Source organism: Pseudopipra pipra, chromosome 1 (genome assembly GCF_036250125.1).
Source record: "Pseudopipra pipra isolate bDixPip1 chromosome 1, bDixPip1.hap1, whole genome shotgun sequence".
In the NCBI taxonomy this organism is placed as follows: Eukaryota; Metazoa; Chordata; class Aves; order Passeriformes; family Pipridae; genus Pseudopipra; species Pseudopipra pipra.
In genome coordinates this window covers 40,798,064-40,816,662 of record NC_087549.1, presented here as the reverse complement: position 1 = coordinate 40,816,662, position 18,599 = coordinate 40,798,064, and the positions used below count along the sequence as shown (strand labels likewise).

Sequence of the window (18,599 nt, the reverse complement as noted above, 5' to 3'; positions counted from 1 at the left end):
GGAGTTATTTGCAGGTAATAAAGTGATAGGAGTTGTAGGCAAAAGCAAGGGCAAAGAATAGAAAAGGGCACTCACTGAGTTTACACTGGTCACCTTTAATTTAGGGAACCTTGGGGGCCCTGCATATCACTGTGTCTCTGCTTGTTAATTTCTCCATGCAGTTCATGCTTCAGTGTAATCATGTTATCACAATTAAACCCCTGTAAATAAGAAGAGCAGCACTAACAAAAAACACAGCCTTTCGCACACCGGAGAGGGGATGTGTTTGTGCATCTCTGTGTGTGTGTGTGTGTGATATTTATTTATTAACTTCTTTACTACAGGCAACCTCAGGGCTGGCATCTTTGCATTTCTAACCTCTCGTCAGTTACAAGGTAAAACCTTTTTAACTCTTATGAAAAATGAAATGCTGAAAAGCCCTATGAATCACGACAGCTGTCCATAAGTAACAGGGAGAGTTCTATTGTCCAACTTGTCCCTGGATAAAATGAATACTTTACAGCAGAGGCTGTTCAGCTTGGCTAAAGAGTATGGGGAGAAGGGGAGGAGGTCACTGGAGATTTCGCACACTAATTTAATCTGGGAAAAGGACAGGCACTGCATCTCACTTGAACAGACTGGCGGCAATCTGGGCTCCCACAGAACTATCTCCTTTTGCCTGTGCTCTATTTATTCCTTATCTCTGTTTACCAACCGCTAGGTCCCTTTCATTCACACCACGAGGCCGTTCTCCTACTATCAGTCAGCAGCTGACACTGTGGAAGAGCCTCAAAGGCAAAAAAAAAGGGATCAAAACTAAACCAAAGCTGTATAAACAAAGCAACAGTAGAAGTAAATGCATAAATCCTAATTCTTAACCCAACCCACAGGGTGCGAACAGAACCTTTATAGTAAATCCAACAAACCCACCACAGTGAGCTATGGGCTACAGAGGAAATGGGAAAAGCCAAATATCATTCATGAAATCACCATCTCAAGCAGAAACATTGAAAATAGGCATTGGCAGACATTTAGCTGGTTTCAGGATAACAGGTTCATCAGTCCTATGTATTCATCAGCAAGTAATGAGGCACAGGTTTACCTGTGTGCCTGATATAAGATGAACAAGAGCCTTTACCGCTTGACCACCTCACTGTTCAAAAGCTTTAACTAACTCTGCACTCACTGCTTGTGATTTAGATTAAAGTAAGTAGAGGCAACCTTTAAAAAACTTTCAAAAAAATTATCTGGAGGTAGTGATAATCTGGATAACTTTATAGCTAGAATTTAAATGTCAATTTATTACTGAAGAATTTGTCCAATTAATTTTGCATTTAAAACTTTGGATCTTTAAAAATCACTGTTTCTCAGTTGTTAACTTATATTTTTCACTCAAACTCCAAGTTTTTAGTGTTTACCATGAAAATAAAATGGGTGAAAACAGGAAAGAAAAGATGAAACTTGTAACCTTAACATAAAAGTGAAGTATTAAACTCTTTACATTTAACGTTCTGGAATTGGATTATTATGGTGACTTAACTGTGCATAAGTCTGTTTTATAATTTCAATGGTAGTGTATTTTGTATTCTTAAACTGAGTTAATAGGAAAGAAGTTACAAATATTCATAGACAGAAATATTGTTTCAGTGAAACAACCTGAGTACTTAAACTACACAATGTGTAATTCACAAAGTAGGGATATTCCTCCCAGAAGAGGAATTCTTCTTTCAAACTGTTCTCAACTTTTTGAGACATACAAATACTGGCAAACAGCATATATCAATATACTGTCAACTGCCTGATCAAGATAATAATAACAATTACAAAGAAAATGTCCCTCATTATCAAAGATGATCAACTGGACCTAATTTCAGTTCTGATTTTCACCTATGTGCATTATGAGCAGTGCAGTCTTTACTACTTGGATCCTTTTTTCCAAATGAATTAATGAATTAAATTTATCCTTTCACCAGCTGCTAGGCAGCAGATGGAACCATTTCTGAAGCCTTGTTGAATTCAATCCATAAAACTCATTTCCTAGGATTAGCAGTCCAAAGTTTCTTTTAATGTTTATATACCGCTTGGGATTTTGAATTTCATGATGTTAAACTTTCAATTTAACTATTTTTTTTCATTTCATATCAAACAAATATGAGCGTTTGGATTTCTATAGCTTTATAACCACACATTTCAGGTCACATAAGGACAAGAATTCATTTCAAAAGCAATCAAGTAATGTAAGATTGGGATCTGGGGTTTTTTTGTTGTTGTTTGTTTTGTTTACATTACAGCACTACCATAGAAACCGTTTGTGTTATGCACATGGATTAATTTAGACCAGAAAAGTTTTATTGTCTGTAACTTTGACAAAAAACTTTGACTAAAAATGTAATCTTAATAAACAATTTTTGAAAGCTACTGTGATATGAGGGTGTATTTGCGATTAACAGAAAGATGACATGCTCCTGAGTCAAGTTTTTCATACACATGTCTTTTATAGTTAACTTCATTATAAGGTTGGGGTTTTTTTTCTATTTTTGAGAGGAAAACAAGACGTAACAAATGGTGGCAGTTTTGTGAACACTTCAGCAAAGATTTTTTTCGGTGCAATAATAGGAAATATTGGTCAGCTGCAGTACCCTGGACAGCTCCCCGTCTTTCATTTTCGGTTTTCTCACCTCTGCTACACACCTCTGTCACGATACCCAGAGATCAGGGGGTTGAACTGCAATTTCGTTCACAAAGGTCCCTATTCATAGACATCTGAATGAATTGATCTGTAATTTAACCAAAGTTTCTACTTATTAGAAATCTTCAAAAGAAAAAGCAAAACAAAAAGGCACACTCTCCCGCTCAGCTTTCAAAGATATATTAAAAGTCTTAAGAATAAAATCTCATAATGTCAAAGTCTTCCTGTTATTCAACAAAGTAAATAAAACTTAAAAGAAAAAAAGTGATTCGTTGTTGTGTATAACAGTGATTTCCGCTAATTTGGCACAAGAAATCTATATTAATCTAATAATGCAGTAAGCCAAGAAGGCCACATAATAATAATTACCATTGAGTAATTGAATATTTAGAAGGAGGAGGAAAAAAGGAAGACTGGTAATCTTAGCCTGCAGGCATGAAAGTACTGTAATACACAGATGATATTTACAAGTCAAAATAAAATGCTCCAAAGTGGGAAGTTAAAAGGCAAAGCCTATATTTAGAAATTCCTGATTCCAAATCTGTATTATTTGCTAGTCACCTTGTCGCAGAAATATATTATTGTCTCAGAGAAAGCTTTCATCACAAGTGCTGTAATTTTCCCCAAGAATTACAAAACCATGGCACAGCCAAACCAAAGAAGACACATCTACACAATTAACTTAACTAATTTAATTGAGAAAAGAGGTAATAAATGGTCATTTTGAATCCTACAAAGATTCTTAGCTGACAAAGTTCATCCCATACAGTTTTACAGTTTAAGGACAAAATCTGGGATTTGTGCTTTTAATCTCTTAAATGAAAAATTCACAGCACCTTGCACAAGATTGTCTTGTTATTTACATATGAAGGAAGACAAACATCTGAACTAAGTGCTTTGTTAAAGACAAAAGAAAGTCAGAGAGAGAGAGAGAGAGAGATTGCTGATCAGAGTGTTAAACAGACTTTCTCTAGCATCAAATGCTATTTCATAAAAATTATCCTCCTGAAAAATGTTGTCCCAGAAGGTTCATTTCATTCTTCAACCTTTCCTGATATTGCTGTGATTTAACTTTCTAAAGATTTTCCTGAGACATATATTCATTCTGCATTCTGAAGTACAGTATTCGCTTTTTTAATCAGAAGCTCTCAATTCACTCTCTGAATCCCAAATAATTTAAAGGACTGAAATTCCATGCTTTGAAAGACTCTTATTTCCTGTAGAGTAAAGCTAATAAATATCTTGATCAATAATCTTAATTTCAAAAACCTTATGCATGATTTTAAAGCATTCAAAAAATCATGAGAAAGCTCTTTGGTCTGTAATACATAACTGCAAGTGAACCTGCTTCTATCGAACAGTTCCTACAAATACACTGGTCCCACTCTCTCCCTCTCCCGCCTCATTATTTTCTCTCTCTTTTTTTAAAAACTAGTATTTAAGTTCAGTAACTTTTCAAAATGAGAGGAAAAGTATCCTTGTGATCATTTCCTCAAATCAAATAGCTAGAGCTGCAAATTTGCACAATTGTAAAATGTATATGAACAAAGGCTTTACTGAGGCAGTATAAATGCAATTACACCATGACATTTTATTCAGAAAGCTTTCTGAAAGCAGTTACAAGTAGCTATTTTTTAATTGAGGCCCAAAATAGCATTTAAGATAATGACCAAGCATACATTGTAGAAGAAACAGCATTAGTGTCATTTAAACGAAAAAGAAAAGTTTGCAGAGAGCATTTTAAACACGGATTAAACCCCCTCAAACTTCCTAATACAAATCTCTCAAGCTTTCAACATCAATATATGGACAGGATTTTTTGCTTTTTGCAAACTAAAAGCACAAAAAAGAAAAAAGACAGAAAGTTACTAACAGTACAAGTCGCTTAAACATCAATGGGTTCAGAGTAGTGTGAAAAAGTTGTTAAACTTACTTTATTTTTGTTTCCAAAACTTATATGTTTCTCCTCCCTTGTGTGCTGAACTGTGCACTAAAGCTGTGTCTTTGAAAGGTAGTTCCCATGATATGACATCCAGCGCCTTTGACTGCCTAGAGATAAGCACCTGCGTTTGTGTCCCCTCTTTACGTCACACCTCCCTATTCAAACCTTCTCAATATGATTCACATTTGCACATCAACAGCCTCATGCGCATACACAGATTTTTTTCGGCTCTGGGCCCAAAACTTTCACTTTAATTTTCATCACATGATTGCTGTGGCATATGTCCTTCCAAACCTCCCATATATCAGTCATCATGCAAATGAGATGGAATATCACTCCTCTGCAGCAGATGGCCAGGGATGATAACAATGGCTCAACAGAGGAGATTCAATGTCCCTGACTTTATCGCCACGGCAACAACAACCTAAAATATATGTAATGGAAGTGGTGCTTATTAATTTTGCAGGCTCGAGTGTTCTGATTTTGTGAGTGAATGGGCTGAGTTAAAAAGGGGGCTGTGTCCTCCTGCCTCTAGAAGACTATCTATAAAAGCCAGGGACCTGGAAATTATTTTCAGTGACTAAGAAGGCAACAGCCTAGCAATTATTTGAGTAATTAGGTGTAATTCCTCCCTGTAGGCCTTGTACCCTCCTGTGCTTGTTTCACAGAAGCTCGTGAATTAGACAGGCACAGATACTGAAAAGAAAAGTGCCTCAAGATATAGCAGGAGAGCTTGCAGGAACTAAGCTTCAGTGATATGACACTTGGCCTCCACCAGGCTTGGTAAACACAAGCCCCAAGCCATAAGTAAATAGAGGCCCCACTCCACAAACATAGACCAATTAAAATTACAAAGCCAGCCACACTTCTGGGTGGGGCTGGGGAAAGCTTTATTCTGCCATGATCTCACTATGAGTTGTACACATAATGGTCTCTCAGTTCTGAGCACTAAGTACTGCACTCCATTGCTATCTGTCACTATCAAACTCAAGCACAAGGCTCTCTCCAGGCTGTGAATTTCTCTAGGGATTGATCTTGCACCTTTAAGGAAATGTTTCAAAGTGAATTTTCTATGTGTTTTCTTCTGAATGCAAAGCATAGTGAAGAAATAATGGATCACCATTTTACCTCTGAGCAAGCAAAATATCCACAAAATATCTTTACTCCATTGATGTCATAACTTTCACATGCTTTAATATTTTGAGTGTTGGAGTAACCATTTGATTTCTCAGAAACAAAGTTCAGCTCTGAACTATATAACTAAGAAAATATACAAACTGTATGTCTTTTGTTCTTTTCCTTAGAGAATCCTTTGTCTCCCTCTGTGGTAGAGGGGAGGATGTTTAAGTAAACCTGATGAAACACTCTGGCAAAGTGGTGGCTCCATCATGTGTTAGAGATTTAGTGCAGGGTTGGACCAAGGAAGCTTGCTACCCCTCACAGGAGTGAATTTCTCAAAATTGGTAAGATCGTTGAAAGTAATTTTCAACCCTCTCCTAGGAGACCACAAATCATGAGCCTCAAATTCAAAACCAAAGAGAAAACACCAAGTGGCATTACCTGGAGGAGAAGTGGAATGCAAAATGCTTTCTTGAAGCAAGTGATAGGAAACTCCAGAGGCAGTTCTGGGCCTGTGGATCCTTCTCCTGTTTTGTCAGGGCTCAACATCACCTCACCATTGTTGATTGTTCTGTATTAGCATTTCCAATCATCAATTTTAAGAAATTTTACTTCCATCTAGAAAATTCACAGGCACATTCTGTTGAGCACCAATTTCATAAACTTCCAGAACATTTATTTATTTATTTATCATACGACTGTTCAGCACCCAGCACTCTCACCTTCTGACCTTGTAACAGATGCTACCAAATGTTCAGTACTGAATGACCTCTCCTTTTCCAATATGAAAAACATCTTCTGAATGTGAAAAAATGAATGGTTTTTTTAACCCAGTAAAAGCAGGAAGCATTTCCTTTCTGTCTTTAGTATTGCCAACTACTTATTAGCTCCCAACAGAATTATTTAAAATACAATTGTAAAGTAAAACTAGTTGTTTCTCTTTTACCTCACACTGTGGCATAGAGTTTGCAACTACATTTCCCAAATATAATGTTGCTGAAGAGTTTTGTTTTCTGGTTTCAGAAAAGCTCAGTTGAAATGAAAACCCAGAATTTTTCTTTTTTTGTGTGAGTTTTTTTTGTGTGTGTGTGAGTCTGTTTATGTGTGCATGTGCAATAGGATTCTAGAATTTTATATGTCAATATTCTTTACTTCTGTACATTTTATTCTCCACCTTGTTAATTTGGTAACAACTCATGAATGTGTCACTTGTGGTGAGATGAAGAAATAAGTTTGGTCCAATCCTATGCAAAGCTCTGAAGCTCCTTTTAGTGGATCTGTAGTTGGACAAAAAGCCAATACACAGAGTACTATAGGAATGATGTTTTCATGACAGCTTGTGTTATTTATGGGACTGGCCACTGTCTTCTGAACCAGATGGAGCTTTTTTACAAGTCTTTTTTTTTTTTTTCTTTTTTTTATGATCTGCTGTGTATGGCCTTAATTGACCATAGAGTGAGATTGTTATTTAGGTCACTCTCTTTATTTTTTCCAGTGTTAAGTATAGTCCTGGGTTTTGAACCATCTCATTTATCTTAAAGGGGCAGCTTGTTTATCAAAGCTATTCCGATCCTCTCAATCATGGGAAGAACATGGGATGAGAGGATAAGTAAAATTTGTAGATACAGATTATTGTTTACTGTATGATTACTGTCTATATAGTTGTAGTTGTAGTGCCATGTATATTGAAAACTCTTTACTTAAAAAAGGGTTTGTCTTCCGCTGAGACACATAAGTAAGAAAGAAAAAATCTTTGCCATTAAATCAATCCTAAATTCAGATTTAACACAACTTTGCATTTTGCATGGTTTGCAACCCAGTAAGTAATGAAAAATTGGCAAAGATTGGATTGTAATGAGAATCCCTTTAAAAAACACAAATATGTACTTAGGATATAAGTGCTTAAAAGTTAGCAAAACTTCAGGTTGCAATAGTCATCCTATTTTAATCCTCTAAGCAACAGGAGGTTCAAAGTTTACAAGAATAATAAGAAAAAGGTAAAAAAAGTTAAACTGTCTCTTAAACTACTACTCAGGGAAACATGAAATCTAATAGGAGAACGATGTCTTTTTGCAGAAACAAAAATGAAACAAATATACATTCCAATACGCAGCAACTACTATTCAGACTTGTCATAGTAAGAAATTGTGCAGGTCTAATATGAATGCTCAGGTACAAGACTTAATAGTCATCAACTGATAAATAAAATACCCTTTAAACACCATAGACCAAATTGTAAATTAGTGGTGGCACCATATCTGATAAACCAGACTGACAAAGAAAGCTTTCTTGTAGACTGTACAGCAGTTACCTGACTGCTATTCAAGTTCAGGGAAAACTTCAGAAACTGCACTTTAATTAAATACCATCTATTAAATAGTGATAGAATTTTCAGTCTTTTCACTTGAATTTAGTTTATCTTCAAAATTACAAAGGAGACACTGATACAGTAAATAAGAAAAAAAAAGTTTTCCTTCCTCTGCAGAAATAGAGGTACTTTGTGTATTCCTGAATCTTACCAAATGATATTCCAGATCTATTTTAAAAAGACAAAACTTGTTTATGATACAATCTCCAGAAAAAACAGAGATGACCAACAAAAGACATAGTGAGAGAAAAAATAAACAGTGACAATAATTATAAAGAAACTTCAACATAAGATATATATAAGATATATTTCTACTTCTATGAACAGCTATTAGCTCAGAAGAATCATAACTAAACATTCTGGAAATGATGAGGTATCAAAGAAATCAGAGAGATTACATGAGATGTATTGAATAGCAAGCAATATGCAAGACGAAGCTTGATTCTTCACAAAGAGATAAGGGAATGAAATATTCTCTGCTGGTGCCAGTAAATTCATTGCACACATTGGCATCATCAAGCACCAAGGGTAAAGTCATTATAGACAATAACATTGCCAAAGTTGCCAAACCCAGGAAGCACCTGGTTGAATAAAATAATAAATCAGCCTGGAGTGAGTTATGTTAGCTGGCTTATGCTGAGGAAAGCTGCCAGATATATACATAGCAGAAAAACTACAAATCATTATGCATTCAACTTAGAAATGACATTTAGGAAATATTTGTGCAACATGTTACTTCAAAAGTGTCAGTTTAAAGGAATAAAAAAGGAGGAAGAAGAAGGGATACCTGAACTAATATTAACAAGGGAACAATTATCCTATTAAAATTATATATTGGCTCATGGGAAAATTAAGGTTTTCAGCATGTTCTCTCTGAAATACTTCATTAACTGAAATAACAGAAAGATTTCATCTTCTTTCTAGCCAATTTCTTTCTTAAATGTTTACTCAACAGTATCCTAGAGAAAGCCAGCAAATTTTGAAATACTCCTTTCCTGCCAAAAAATTCTGTCACAGAAAGTTGGAAACAGTATTTCAGGTGAGTTTTCTCGAAGCCTCTGAGTGCAGGCATGCACCCAATTCTATTAGTCTTTCTATGAAAATACTCAAAGGACTGTGGAAAACTCTCCATGCAAAGGATGTAAAAAAGTAATCTTTAATGGGGCTTTTGGTTGGGCTTGTACCTCACTGAAAGCGAGAGTAGAATATTGTAATTTGAGTGACAGTTTTATGAAACTGAGGCTGATCTAAAACTGGGGAAAAAAGATATTTGTCTCTTTGCAGTCTTATTTACTTTAATATATAGCCTTAATAAGTAACTGAAAGCAGTTATTTAATAAGCACAGAAAATTAGGTGTAGGTGATGTCAAATATGGATTAAGCCTTCCAAAAACTCTCATAATAAGGCTAAATATTGAGTAACTAATATTCTCAGCTCTTGCTGCTAATTAAAAAAAGCCTCAAACACATTTTTCTCCCAATCATTGTATTATTAAATGCATAAATAAAAAACCAATAATCTTTAACTTTCTATCATAGATACTACCAGATTTTCATTTGCAATTTAGATAACTGATCAGCTGGAAAAATTCTTTTGAGTCACAATATTGGATCATATCAGTAGTTTTAAAGTCTTGATCCAAAAAGCAAAAATATTCTGTTTATATCAATTGTAGTGAACTTTTGACTTCTAAATTATTGATCTGTTTACTATTTTAAGCATTTGTCTCTATGTGTGCCATTCCCACCTTTCTCAGACCATCACAAATGTTGTAAGAAGTAGGGGTGACACTTCTAATACCTTCAGCATTAGCCTCTGAAAATTTCATCATGAGCATTTGCAGCATCAGACTAAATCTTGTTTGGGAAACTAATTATTTTAGACAGAGCAAATTAACCCTGAAAATATTCACACAAAGTTCACCTAATCTCACAGTCCACATAGTCTTGAGAAGTATAAAACTCAACAAAGTTGTATAAATATCCTGAGCTCTGACAACTGCATCTTTCCTTCAATTGCCTTCATGTTTTTCCTTACATATTTTTTTCTGAAGCCTACCTATGGCCATCCAAGTAGGAGAATTACAGTTTCTGTTTGGGAAACATTCCTTCTTTGATTTGGACTTGTCTGATTTTGTTTCTGTAGCCAACATTCCACAGTTTTCTAGATTAGAGAAATCAACAGGTAAACGCTCATCTGCTGAACACCTGTCTTTCAGCCTAAATGCTTGCCCTCAGATCTTCCTAGGCTTCCAGCTGTGGCTCTTCAGAGTTTTTTAGTTGATAGTCATGTCTCGAGAAAGTGCCTAGGCAAACTTTTCTGCTGCTCTCTCAGCAACACACACAAAACTCCAACAGCTATTGCCAGCAATGTCTTACCTGATCCCTGACAGCTGCTTCCTTCAGGGGAATTGTGCACACAATTTTCTTTTCTCCTTGCTGCTTATGTGAAGAACATACTTATTATCCAAAGAAAACCCTAATGACATTGTATAAACAGTGATATTAGTGTTCCTGGGTTTTAAGAATTCTGAATGGTGAAAGAAAATTCAAATGGGTCTCAACTTTAATTATCACAATGAAAACAGCCAGCTAAAAGAAGAATTTAAAAAATTATCTTATATGGCTATAAAGAGAAAAAATATTGGCATCTTTTCCCTACTTTCCAGTATTTTGGCACAGGATTAATAGTTTTCCTTCTTCTAAATTTTTAGGATTTATTTTACAGGTATATCCTACTAAAACCAGTCTGATTTGTTCAGTAGAACCATCTTTCTAGTAGAGAGGTTTCTATTATATTTTTAAAACCTTTCAGATGACATTTTTTGTTAAAACCTCTAAATTTGTAGTGTTTTTTTTTAATAACATTAGAATAATATTGCTGAACTTTGAATAACTTTACTGTAGTATGTTCAAAGAGTTAAGTTATACTATAAGACACAAGGGTATCTTAAGCATTACATGAAAATAATCCAAAGTCGGATTCATCCGTGTATGCAATATTGTGTGTTTATGATCACAATAGCATCTCATTTTGTATTCTGATGCATCTTGTCAGGACTTTAAAATACCATACTAATGCAACAAACAATTACAATACTTATTGTTATAACAAAGTACATGACAAACTTTGACTCTCCAAACCTGTATAAATAGGTGTAAATATGTAAAATAATCTCTGGTTTCAAGTATCTCTATGGAAATGCATATTTTATATAAACATGTAAACATATATATGCAACTTTTTATGCATAATATGATTAAGCCTTCATGGCAAAAAAGCCGCCTTTCTAACACAGAAGAGGTAATTTTAATAGAATGGAAATAGTACTATAAACCTTTTCTAAAGAGTTTACACAAAAGTAAAGGAGAGCCATATATGGGGTGTTTTGTCATTTTTTTTTTTTCTCCTCAGTGAATCGATGAAATCTACAGGAATTCCAGGTCTTTAATCATAAAGAATTTAAAATGCTTAGATACAGACAGGGATAACAACTACCTGAAAAAAGAGGGAATTATGTTTCCATGGACTAGGCTTGCTTTCTTTTCTTACACAGTTTGCTGAAGAGCCTATATGGCCAAGGGCTATTCTGGACCTAATCCTAGGAAATGAGCCAGGCTTGATAAATAAGGCTGAATGCTGGGAGTGGCTAGTGTAAACCACAGTGTCATTAGGCACTCTCTAGATTGAAGTCGCTAGCCCTCGGTAACTAAGTATATGTTTTCTTCTGGCATTTCTAAAAGCAGTCTTTTAATTTAATACTTAGTCATTCCCTCTGTGATGAAAATTCCAACCAATATGATGCAAAGAGCTCCAGAAACTTATCACGTGTCAAAAACTCCAGGTAGATCAACATGTGCCTTATACTTCACTTTGAGATACACACCACACTCCCAGATGTGATTTGCTTTTGAAAATATTGATCAGATTGCCGAATCCTATATTTATTAAAGTCATCAGCAAAATATTCTTACTGTTATCATATGCAGAAAAAATTAGTTCCATCCCTCCTAATTGAGAAAGGAATGGGTCGGGTTTATTAAATTAGTTGAAAATAATTTCAACAAATAAGGGCAGATATGGCACCACCACCACCAAAAAACTAAGTAAAAATTTAAACAGGATATTTTTTCCTCACTGACTTAAACTTTGTAACAGTCACACTATTTTTCCTCAAATTGCCTCCCGAAAAAACACCACTTGAAACAAAACAAACAAACAAACAAACAAACAACCCCCCAAAAAATCCTAATCTCCCCATCTCACCATATAAACAAAAAAATCCTCAGCTACTCTTCTCTTTTGGAGAAAATATGGCAATTTGTATTCCAGTTTTTCAAGCCAAAGTTACAGGGGGCTAAAATAGGGCTTTATAATGGAAGTTGATTGCAACCCTTACTACAGAGAGGCTACTGCCTTTCCATAATAAAGAGCTGCACATTTCCAGTGAGGGGAGGAGAATACTGCTCTGCATGACTTCTTGTAATTTTGTTTCTTTAAATTGAGGTTGTGTCTTGAGAACTTTCTCAGTTCTTTTGAGCATGAAGTTTGATATTTCACTTCATGTGGTTTTAATTTTGATCTAACACACTGGCATTTTGCAGTTGATACATTTTAGAAATAGGGAAAAATATGAAGCTTTGCACTTTTTCAGAGCTGTGATCCCAGTTTAGTTTGGGGGTTTAGTTTCTTTTTTTTCTTTTTTCTTTTTTTTTTTTATTTTGTTTTGGTATGAATCATATGAAAAGGCTGTGGAGGCTAAAGCAGCAATTTAAACGTATTTGGATTTAGTTTCCTTGTGTTGTATTGTCTTGCTTAATGGTAGAATGATTTTGGCTGTTTAAATTTCAGTCTGGAATGTGTGCTGGCAGTTTTGATTTTTTCTGGGCATAAAATTGGGGAGACCACAGAGACGGTGTCAGGAATGTAAACTGTGATCATAGTAACCAGTGCCCAGGTATGAGATTATTAGCATCAGTTTCTATTGCACAAAGGTTTGACTAGAATTAATTTTTTCAGTCGTGTGGATGCTTCACCACAGTTAAAGGTTGCTGAAAACCAACAAATAGCAAGTAAAAGAATGATTTTATGCAAACATAAGTTTGGATTGTTTTATAAGAATTAAAAGTCAAATTGGTGTGTGTTTTTTTTCAATATCTTCAAGGGACCGCAAAAGAGGATGTCCTTGGAGGAAATATTTAGGTGCATTTAAATCCAGACATATGGCCTGGTCTCCAAAACTTTGATGCAGATTCAATTCCATTCCTATCTATTGCTCTATTGCTACTAATATCTGCAAAAAAACATTGAGCTAGTGTTTGTGTTATGTCTATGATTAGTGAACCTAACATTTTTAAATATTTTCATTATGGTGATAGGTCAGAGCATCTTCTAAATTGGAGCCTTGCATTAGGGCATAAGGTGTGTAATTTAAGAGTCTACCACACTTCCTAGCACTCCTCCTGGGTAAAAAGGCTCTCACATTTTTAGAGACAGTAAGCAAAAAACTTCACTTTTACAAAAGAGGGTTTTTTCCTCAAAGATTGAAAACTCTTTGGAGCAGAACTATAAGGTACCAATGAGCATCACTAAAAGATTTATGCATCTTAATTCTTTTCTCTAGTATTAAAATCTTCAGTGACTATGGAGGAAATTAGTTTAAAAATTTAATTCTCTTACTCACTTATTAATTGAAATGATGGAATAAAGAACTGTATTTAAAGACAGAATTTACATTTCACACTTGCAAAATGTCTCCTAATATTACTGCCTAAGCATATTCCATGTATTTAGTTACTGTGTATCCATGAGTAGTCTTTCATGTTAAAATTATCTTTTCCAAATATTAATGAAAACAGTAATATTGTTTTTCAAAAATATTATCTATAAAACAAGAGTGTGACATTTCACAGTTGAGAAGAGTATTATTATATTACTAGAAGAGAAAACTGGAATCATGCTTTTTTGGGTATCCAGGAAGAATATTTTCTTTCTGGACTCAAAGTGGAAAAAAAATTAATTATGAGGTCTTGAAGGATCAGTAACACTTTTTTTTCTCTTCAAGTCTATGTGTGAAAAAACATGTGAAAGACCATTTACTGGTCATAAAACAAAGCACGTGTGGACCACATAATACCTTTTTATGTTTTACAAGTCAGTTCTAAATGTAGAATGTTTCAGCACTTGTTATAATGTATCTAAACCATAATTTTTATGTAGCAAATGTAAAAGCAATCTCTGATTGTATACATACCACATCAAATTCCCATTTCCACACAGAAAGAGTGACCCAAATTATAAGAGTTAAAATTTAAGTCCCTTAAATAAAAAATGTAATTTTCCCTTTTCAAACAAAATACACAAAATAGGTAATTGAAGAAATGTACATTCAGAGGATTTTATTCAAATGTGAAGCTAGTTTATTTTCCAGGTTGTCAAAAAGAAGTAGCAAATGTGGTACGACTCATGCTAGTTGAAAATCCACATCTTTATAGTTCAACCTTGCATTAAGAAAATAAGTAAAAAATAAATTCTTTGAATTAATCTTTATTGCTCATTTAGTCAAATGATAGTAAGAATTAGATATTTAAATCGCTATGATTTGCATCTGTCTCTACTCATCTGGGTTCTGCAAGAGTTGACTAAAATATTATGATATAAACTCTGTAGACCTCTAACTCCATAGAATGCACTGGCATTAAATTAAAACTGAGTAAGGCCAGAAAAAAACACCGAACTGTGAATGGATCAACTGATATTTTTAATTCTGCTTAGTAGGTGCCATTGACTGAAAACCAAAATGCAATCACAAATGCACCAGGAATGTAGTAAAAATAACACATTTGATTGTTTTACTAATTAACTTGCCAAAGATATGACTAATTTTATGATGTTTTAAAGCATTATGCATTAACTTGCACACTGCTGCATCTAGAAAGTCAGTTAAGGACAGAAATTTTGGTAGAGTAAGCATTGTCAAACACAGGACAAGAACCAAGGAGCCTGTAGGTACCAGTATAATGTCTTCTTCACAAAAAGTCATCTTAAAATAAATCCATGATAAGAGTTAAATCTACTAAAGCCAGAAAATTGAAACTTAGGCCTTTAATATATTACTCGCTTGCTTAATTATGTACTTTTGTTGAAGTTATTCTGTTCTTTGCCTTGGAGGTTCAAACTTTCCATACATAAACAGTACATCCAGGAGTTTAAGACACACCAAACCCAGTCATACAAACCACCAGACCTTCCATCACTAAGAAAAGGCCTGTCACTGGGACTTGAAAAATACCAGTGTGTCTGACAGCATTCCTGGGGAAAAAAGTGCAATTCATTGGCAGATATTGAGCAGGAACGGCACATCACTAGTTCTCAATGGGTAGTTTGAGTGCTATAAACAGTCTGAAATTATGTTCCCAAAGAATAATAAACACAAAGTAGTCACTTCTATTAAAAGAACAAAATAATTAAGACAGTACCAAATCTTAATAGCTTTTTTTTTTCCCAAAAATCAGCTGATAGCCACTGTTTGTTAAAGAGACTAGGTTTAGTGTGCTAGCTGTGAGACTATATGATTTAGTGGTTGTTCACTTTTAAGTTCCTACATGGAGCATTGCAAAGGGTTACCTGACCTTACACACTATTCAGATAGCAATGCTGAGACCCAGTGCAGAACCATTACCTAACAAGCTCAGAATTTATCTTCTTTCATTAACCTTAAGACCTTAAACATAATATGACAATTTTTGTGGCTTAAAAGTATATAAGCATCTGTTAGCAGAAGCCCTTTATCTCATATAACAAGAGAATTCTGTTTATAATGTGTCACCAGCTGCTCAGTCAAAATGGGTTCTATTAGAACTAATTTAATTTTACATAAGTTGATCTATTTGCATTCTGAGTCTCCAGTTAAATGACTAGGTACTATTTTGTAGACTGATCCCGCTTCAAGCCTCAGTGTGTGGACAATGCTTAATCAGTGTGTACATCAGGAAATAAACGTAATCAGCAAGTGCACTAATTAAGCCAGGAAAATTTTGCAACATGCATACACTGTATGGATTAACAAGGCAATTCATTAGAAATCTTAATTATGGAATATTATATTTTCCGTACATTTTATTTTATGATGCTTCAGATGAGTTTTCTCTAAACACAGAAGCCAGCTACACTTCTCAAAGTAGACAGTGAGATGCTTTTAACTCAGGCACATCTGTGTAGCCTCTAGTCTGAAAGCCTCTATGGAAAACATGCTTTGTTATCTCCAGCCAGATAACCTGATATGCTCTCTTAAACAAGCAATTGCTAATCAGATGTTAAGATGAAGATGACTGAAAAATAAATACAAAATACAACATATAGACAAAAACTTCATTTGGTGATATGGAGCCTTTTCTCATCCTTTAAACAGGTTTTTAACATGTTTATTTCTGAAAAGTCAACAAATAGACACCTTAGAGCTTGAGACACAGCACCAAGGTTTTAATGAAAAAAGCTTCCGTGGAACTCAGAATGCTTCAAGATTTTGGTATAAATTGGTGGCAAGACTCCAGTCTGAAGCACAGATGTCAATAAATTCCAAAGATGCATGGTGGTAAATATGCGAGCCCTTCTTCTTTGGGAAAAATCTCTACTTCTTTGACTCCCTGTCTAACAAAAGATCACATTCTAGGGTACAGCTTCATGTAAACTTCTTGCTGAAGGAGTTTACTTGTGGAATAAAGGAGATTAGTCTACTTGATTGTACAGGGAATCAATCAAGCAGTTTGTATCAGCATAAGTGGACTTTAAATAAAGCATTTTATCTGTCAAACAGAAGTATTATAACTGACTTCTCCTGAAGCTGTCCTGTACCGATAGAAGAGAGCTCAGAATGTCAGCATAGCTTTCTTCTCTGTATCCAAGAAATAGGCTGTTTCAGAGCTGCACGTGGGTAAGATCATTGTATTACTTCTGAGCCCTGCACACACAGCTTTCATTTTACAGGGAAGACTACCATGATGTTAAATAAGGGTGAAGTGGTTCCTGCAGCATGTTCTGAAGATGGAGACTGCCCCCTTTATACAGTAAAAGGATACGTTACTATGCTTAGGAAATAAGAAATGTCTAATGGGATAGAAAGCGTATGTATAGCTATTCATCTGTCAGGTGTTCCAGGTCCAAATAGTCCCAACAACGTCTCTTGGAGCAGGTGCTCATCATTACAGTGAGGAATGGGAGAAAAAACAGAGTTGAAAGTCCCCTAGCATATTCTTTTTAAACCTTTGGTGAGAATACCAGGGAAGGAAGTTTCTACATAGGCCCAAAACATAGATCATCCATCTCTAACATGATATAAGTTATCCTTCTTGCCCTTTTAGTAACTCATTCTTTTCTCCATTTCCATCTTTATCTCAAAATCACTTGTGGGAGGTGCACGTATATTTTCAGCTCTATAGATGCAATCTGCATAAACTATCAACAGATTCACTGTAGGGGAATATTCTAGCCATCACAAGAATAGGTGAAATGGTGTTATGAATCTTTGCCGTTATTGAAACCAAGCTTATTTCTTAGAAAATAAGTGGGATTGAATTCCAATGTTAATTCAGTTTAGGTGTGTCTGAATAGTGGCAAATGGGCACACTTATTTGTTTTCCTTTTACCACGCTACAGGACAAATTTTGTTCTTGTTTCTACTATGCCAGTGTTCCTGCCTCTTGCTATCTCTTGTATTAAGTGGAATAAGTCTGTTGTAACTTAAACATTACTTTACATTAAGGTTAGAAAAGTCTATGGGCTTTAACTGTAAACTTAAAAAATACTGTCAAATAAGAGTTACACTCTGAAATGCCAAGCAGTGCCCATATTGGGATGGTCCCTTGGCATCTGCATGAGTCATAAACGTGTCTTTTGGCCACTGCTTCATTTATTGCTCATTATGTTTGTTGTGGACTGGTAAAGGCAGATATAAATAGAAAAATGCTTACGTAATATGACGGACAGATTTTGTTTAAACATTTTCAATAGCCCAGCCAAAACCTGACAAAGTAGCTATTATTGGCATCTGAAAATTCCTATTCCATAAAGGATTATTTATGTAGATTTAGGCCACACTTACCATTTTATTTGTGGCAACAGGCATGACAAAAAAAACAAGGAAAAAAAAAAAGAGAGATAGAGGAAACCAGGGGCTAATATATTCAGTGAAAGCACTTAGATATATGAAATATTCATGTGTGGGATACAGGGCTTAACAGTACAATTAAAATGCATTCCCAAAACAGAGGCCAGATCACTTAAATGAGATGGAAAAGGATATGTGACAGCACCAAACCCTTGTCCAGAGTTCTGGCCTAAAGGCAATGAAATAAGTGAATTGACAATCTGGGTAAAGCTTTTGTTGTTGAGAGCAATAATTCACATATTCTTTGTATGAACATGACAAGTGGAAATTACTTTTACATCCAGTTCTTCCTTCTGTCCTAAATCAGCCTGTAATACAGCTTAAGTTTTTTAAAAG

General features: G+C 34.9%; 1 protein-coding gene across 5 annotated transcripts in view; it reads right to left on the bottom strand.

Annotated features, from left to right (window-relative positions):
* The window catches only part of ST18 (ST18 C2H2C-type zinc finger transcription factor), a 232,405-nt gene that overhangs the window by 94,664 nt on the left and 119,142 nt on the right, over positions 1–18,599 (bottom strand). Inside the window, exon 1 of one of the 5 annotated variants that reach the window (XM_064653326.1) lies at positions 4,602–4,759. The exons of the other annotated variants lie outside the window; for them this stretch is intronic. The gene's annotated coding sequence lies outside the window, so the exon portion shown is untranslated. Of the gene's footprint in view, positions 1–4,601; positions 4,760–18,599 lie in introns of those variants that run through there. 5 annotated transcript variants of the gene reach the window in all.